The following is a 6,168-nucleotide window of genomic DNA, read 5'->3' on the forward strand; positions in this document are numbered from 1 at the left end:
AGGGAACATCTGGCTCTGTTGATGTCCCAACATCCTTTTGCATCTGGCCCTGTGACATCCTGAGCAGGGGGTTGTGTGGGGTAGAGTCTCAAAAGGTGCGCAGAAGTGAAGATTTCATAGCCCAAGGCAGTTTGAAGATCATTCTTCTTCAAGGACCCTTGAATGCACAACACTCCGCCCTCCAGCATCCTCTGGGAGCAGAGTTGAGGACGTATCATTCAACATCTAAGTGCCTCAGAGAATTATCTTTGAAAAATGTTGGACCCTGAAGTCTTCATTTGCATGCACATACTGTACGAGACACCATCTCTCAGAGTGATGGGAAACTTTCCAACATTCAGTACTCTCTATGCTTCAAATTTTACGCCTGCATGAAAGATAACAGATAGCTCTCTAGCATTTTTGGTACCTATGCAATAAAACGGCTCTTCATTCTCTCACCAAGCAATGGTGTCCAATGAGTCTCCTCCCCATCTGATACTGGCACTTTCCCCTCCCTTTTCCCCATTGTGTGGCATCCTTCCTGAGCCAGAATTTAACAGCTTTGCTCCAGTTTGTAAATTAAAATGGAAAAGAAAGTATTTTCCCACACGGCTGGTTTTGGCCCATTGTCACTTCTTCCACAAAATTCTGTCAAAGAGCTGTAAGTTAAGAACCTCTCTGACTCATCAGTTTCATCAAGGGACTTTTATCTGTGTGCTTTCCCTTCCCACCCTTCAGAATTCCAGAATCCACATGGCACATAGACAACAGCTGAGACCAAGAGAAGGGCACAAGTCTGGGCAGTCCAGGACCTCCATACACGCTGCCCAGGCTTGTGCCCTGGAAAGGTCACCTCCAACGCGGGAGGCAGCAATTATGAGTTAACGGTCTCTGCAGCCCCAGCAGGCGCTGTGATTCTCCAGTGGTATGACTTCACCCTGGAGGCGCACTCCATTGTCTCTTGATGAGACCAATAGTCAAAAGAAGGCAGTTTCTGCAGGTCTTGTAGAGGGAAGTGAGGAGCAGATGGGACTCATCAACCTGGGAATATAGGCCACCTAGGAGAAGGAAAACTCCTATCCTAAATCTCCATTGACTTGCAGGATAACTTCAGGAGAAGAAAAGGCTAAGAAGAAAACCCTCCACAAATCTAGAGTCCCTAAGATGGTTGGACAGCGCCTTGTATGCCTCCTTCCAGCAACTCCTGTAGCCAAGCTGGTGCCAAACATAGTGCTCTGCTTTCCTTTGGATCACATCAGTAAGGCTGAGAAGGTGGGTCTTGTCATCTGTGCAACCTGGGATCTCCTCCATGCACACTGCCCAAGCTTGCATTCTGGAAAGGTCACTAAACACAGTGCTCCAAACACAGTGGTTTGGCTTCACCCCCGGAGGCCCAGTCCCTTGTCTCTTGAGACAGACTGATGCCAACAAATGTTCCTAAGTTGCTATCTGCCTCTGCCTGCGGCAGGATCTCTTGTCCCCACACTGAAAGTTTGCATCTCCTCTTCCAGATTCTTGTGCCTGACCCCACACTCCCCACTGTGGACATTCCCCACAGTTTAAGAACTTCTGCTATACAAGTATTACACAGTTAAGCCAGCACATCTGCTACTGTAGGTACTTGCTTCTTCTACGCCTCATTTAAGTGGATCTGTCTCTCTGGGCACTTGCAGACTGTCAGTGTTTTCGGGTGAATTTCAATCACTTGCCAGCAAACTCAGTTTGTGCAATTATGCTTGACGGGTTGGTCTTGCGCAACAAACCCACGTCCCCCCAAAATCAGGCTTTTTGCCATAAGGAAAGTGATGGGAAGCTGTACGTGAAAGTGTGGAGTAACACTTGCCTTGACACAATGTCATTATCAAACACAAACGAAACACAATGAACGCTCATTAAATAGCTAACATGGTCTAATCTCCCGGCAAACAAATCAGGATGAATGTTCAATGAACAGGTCATGTGGAAGCAACCTCTGTTTTCAGTCTATCCCACGCATTCCTTCAAAGACAATGGATGGTAGATTATGCTGGAGGGCTCTGTTTTCTAGGAGGAAGCTAAGATAGGTTATGATCATAGTAGAACCTGTGTTGTGTGGTAGTCCAGAATGCTGGACTTAGGGCCTGGGATACACAGGGTGGTTATCTACTGAGTCCTGTCAATGCAAGAGTTTCTGCATTTGCAATGAGATGTTCCTCCTGCCAGAACCCACCTTGTGAATAATAATAATAATAATAATAATAATAATAATAATAATAATAATTTATTATTTATACCCCGCCCATCCGGCTGGTCCTCCACAGCCACTCTGGGCGGCTTCCATAGAAACCAAAAATACACTAAAATATCACACATTAAAAACTTCCCTGAACAGGGCTGCCCTAAGATGTCTTCTGAATGTCAGGTAGTTGTTTATCGCTTTGACATCTGCTGGGAGGGCGTTCCACAGGGTGGGTGCCACTACCGAGAAGGCCTTCTGCCTGGTTCCCTGTAGCTTTGCTTCTCGCAGTGAGGGAAACACCAGAAGGCCCTCGGCGCTGGACCTCAGTGTTGGGGCAACACAATGGGGGTGGAGACACTCCTTCAGGTATACTGGACCGAGGCCGTTTAGGGCTTTAAAGGTCAGCACCAACACTTTGAATTGTGCTCGGAAACGTACTGGGAACCAATGTAGGTCTTTCAATATGGTCTCGGCGGCTGCTCCCAGTCACCAGTCTAGCTGCTGCATTCTGGATTAGTTGTAGTTTCCGAGTCACCTTCAAAGGTAGCCCCACGTAGAGCGCATTGCAGTAGTCCAAGTGGGAGATAACCAGAGCATGCACCACTCTGGCGAGACAGTCCGCAGGCAGATAAGGGTCTCAGCCTATGTACCAGATGGAGCTGGTAAACAGCTGCCCTGGACACAGATTTGACCTGTGCCTCCATGGACAGCTGTGAGTCCAAAATGACTCCCAGGCTGCACACTGGTCCTTCAGGGGCACAGTTACCCCATTCAGGACCAGGGAATCCTCCACACCTGCCCGCTTCCTGTCCCCCAAAAACAGTACTTCTGTCTTGTCAGGATTCAATCTCAATCTGTTAGCCGCCATCCATCCTCCAACCGCCTCCAGACACTCACACAGCACCTTCACCACCTTCACTGGTTCTGATTTAAAAGAGAGGTAGAGCTGGGTATCATCCGCATACTGATGAACACCCAGCCCAAACCATCACACCCTCCCCAAATCTGCTCCAGGGGGTTGGAGGAGCCCTCGGTGCAGGAGGAGGAGATGGGGAGAACATCCCATTGCACAAGCAGAAATCCTTGCACTGCTAGTGTGTTCACCTTAGTGCTACAACGGACAATCCCCATGCAGCCATAAAGTCACGGACTAATCACATTTTTCTCAGTCTAGCCACACAGTTGTCGCGAGGATAAAACACGGCAGTGGGACACCAGTTTGAGCTCCTTGCAGGAAAGGCAGGCTATGAAAGTAATAATAAATCCATAGGCACACAATATAGTGTTGCCATATTTCAGAAAGTTAAAATCCAGGTACAAAAGTTGAGCTTTTTAAAGTTTTGCCCAAATTTGTTGAGTCTGGGAAAATCCAGGCATATGGCAACACTAATGTTGGCAGCATCTCTGAAGGGCATCTTGCACAATCCCCTGGTTAATGCAGAAATCTGCAGTACCCTGGACTCTTTTTAAACACCTCCAATGAGGGAGAGTCCACACCCTCCTGTTCTGTAGCTCAGTGGCAAGGCATCTGCCTTGCACCCAGAAGGCCACAGGTTCAATCCCAGCATAGAATCACAGAGTTGAAAGGGACCATGAGGGTCATTTACTCCAACTCCCCGCAGTGCCAGAATCTCCAGGTAGGGCTGAGAGAGCCTCTGCCAGTCAGTGTAGACAATACTGAACTAGACTGGCCAACGGTCTGACTCAGGATAAGGCAGCCTCTTAGGTTCCTATTGTTCTGACACAGCTCTTGCCAGTAGTCCATCAGGGCGAATGAGATGCTGCCACACAAGCCCCCGTTTGCCCCAACCTACATGCCTGCCTTCTTACCTACAACCAGTCCAGGGAGGTCTTGCTGCCTGCCAACCTCTCCTTCCATCCCCTCAATCTGTGTTACCACTCTTCAGCAGGGAGGAGGAGGGGGGAGGGGGACAAAGCTGGAATTCTTGGCTCTGCCTAGCATTGGTTCTGGTCCCACCTACTGTTCCGGCTCCCTGTCTTCCAGTCCCAATGGGCACCAGCTACTCCTGTCCCAATAGGAAGATACCGGCGATGCTTAGTCAAAATATGCACCCTTGACATTTCCACCCATTCATTCTACTCCGGCTTTCTAGAGATCACCAGGCATACTCTGTTGGTCACAGTGGAATAGCGTGGGGGGTGCAGGGGGGGCCAGCCACACCGGGCGCAACATCTGGGGGTTAGGGTTAGGGGGCGCAAATCCACGGGTTAGGGGGCGCAAATTACTTGCCTTGCCCCGGGTGCTGACAACCCACGCTACGCCACTGGTTGGTCGACTCATGTTGGACTGACACCTAGATTTGATGATTTGAAGTGCCACAGATTCATTATGCCCTTGAGCAACTCACTTAGCAACTGTTCCCCATCCTTAAAATGGGGACGTGGTAATTACCGACCTGAGAGCAAACAGGATGAAGATTATAAAGTGCCCTGGGTACTTCTAGCATAATAATAAGTATATTTGTTAGCATTCCCATGAACCGGTACATTGCTTATGGGTGGCTCAGCACACCCAGGAAGTCAGGACACCTAGAGCTAAAAAATAGGGAGAAGTGGGGGAGACGTGTGGCGAAATTATTTGCCTGGTTCCTGGGAAGCAAGTGTTCAGCAGGGCGAACCCTTTAACCCTAAGGCAGAAGAGAGGCGTTTGCCGGACCAGTCGCGAACTTCCGAGTTACACGGAGCTTCTCGTCCGGCCGAAAAGAGCCCTCATAGCACGCCCTGGAAACATCCCACGCAGTGGTGTAGCGTGGGTTGTCAGCACCCGGGGCAAGGCAAGTAATTTGCGCCCCCTAACCCGTGGATTTGCGCCCCCTAACCCTAACCCCCAGATGCTGCGCCCGGTGCGGCCGGCCCCCCCTGCACCCCCCACGCTACGCCACTGATCCCACGGAAAAACCCCTTACCGGCTGCCTGCGGACCTCCTGCAAACTCTCTCCTACGCTGACCCCTAGCTCTCCAGACTCTACTACGGCACCTTTCTCCATACAGGTGCCCAGCCGGGTCTCCTCTAGGTGAGGGCCAGTCTCCAAACACCAACGCACGCCCCCCCCCCGACGTCTGTGCATTGACTCCCCCCCCCCCTTGACCGCCCACCCCCGTCCGCCACAGACCTTTGCTACATCTCCTCCAGGGATCGCACCTGGGCGGCGGGTGGGCTTCTGCCGCGGCGTCCCTCCGTCCGCCCGGGCAGCCGAGCTGTCGAGCCTCCGGTGCGCGTCCGGCGCGGTGCCTTGACGCCGCCCGCTCTCCTTCCCACCCTTCTCGGCGTTGGGGATGTGCCCGCTGCTCGTCTCCCCGGCAGCTCCTCCTCGCCGTCGGCGGCTGTTGCTGCCTGCGAGGTCCCGATAGGGGCCGCCTTATCGCGGGCGCCACCTTCGCCGTCTGGGCGCGCGCGTGCCACCACCGGGACGGGGCGCCTCTTCCAGGAAGACGCGCGCAGCGGCGGCGGCGGCGGCCTCCGAGGAGGATCGCCTCCCGCGTCCTCCTCCCCACCCCCTGCTGCCTGGCTGCTTCTCTTCTCTTCCCCTCCCTCTCCCCTTCCACCACGACCCTCCCTCCCGTGCCCGCAAGGGGGTGGGGGGCGTTGAGGATTCGAAATGGAGGCGCCTCCAACGCATGCTGCGATCGCCAGCCCTTCTTCGGCTCGTATTCGCCGGGGAGCACCTCACATCGCCCGCCCCCTCCCTCCTGGCCGGCTACGAGCGAGCGAAAAAGGCCAAACACAACCTTGCAGGGGAGGGTCCTGGGAGGAGGGGGTCGGGAGGGGCAGGCAAATGAAGGTAAAGGAGAAACTGAAAGTTTTTCCCTCTCCAGCGCCCAAGGCTAGGGTAGTTCACACGTACACGTGCACACGCGAGTGGGCAGAGGTGTATCCAGGCTCCCTTGCGCCCTTGTGCCCCCTCCGCGTCCCTTGCGCTCCTGCACCAAAGCGCCCAAAGGAGCCT

At 52.9% G+C, this 6,168-nt stretch overlaps 1 protein-coding gene across 3 annotated transcripts in view; it reads right to left on the minus strand.

Annotated features, from left to right (window-relative positions):
* RIPOR3 (RIPOR family member 3) overlaps positions 1-5,646 on the minus strand; it is a 102,399-nt gene extending 96,753 nt beyond the window's left edge. Inside the window, exon 1 of one of the 3 annotated variants that reach the window (XM_082225885.1) lies at positions 5,364-5,646. The gene's annotated coding sequence lies outside the window, so the exon portion shown is untranslated. Of the gene's footprint in view, positions 1-4,030; positions 4,119-5,334 lie in introns of those variants that run through there. The other 2 variants (XM_082225884.1, XM_082225886.1) reach the window with 2 other exon arrangements.
* Positions 5,647-6,168: the final 522 nt, after the last annotated feature.

The sequence above is a fragment of the Podarcis vaucheri genome (assembly GCF_965113315.1).
Source record: "Podarcis vaucheri genome assembly, chromosome: 6".
Lineage (NCBI taxonomy): Eukaryota > Metazoa > Chordata > Lepidosauria > Squamata > Lacertidae > Podarcis > Podarcis vaucheri.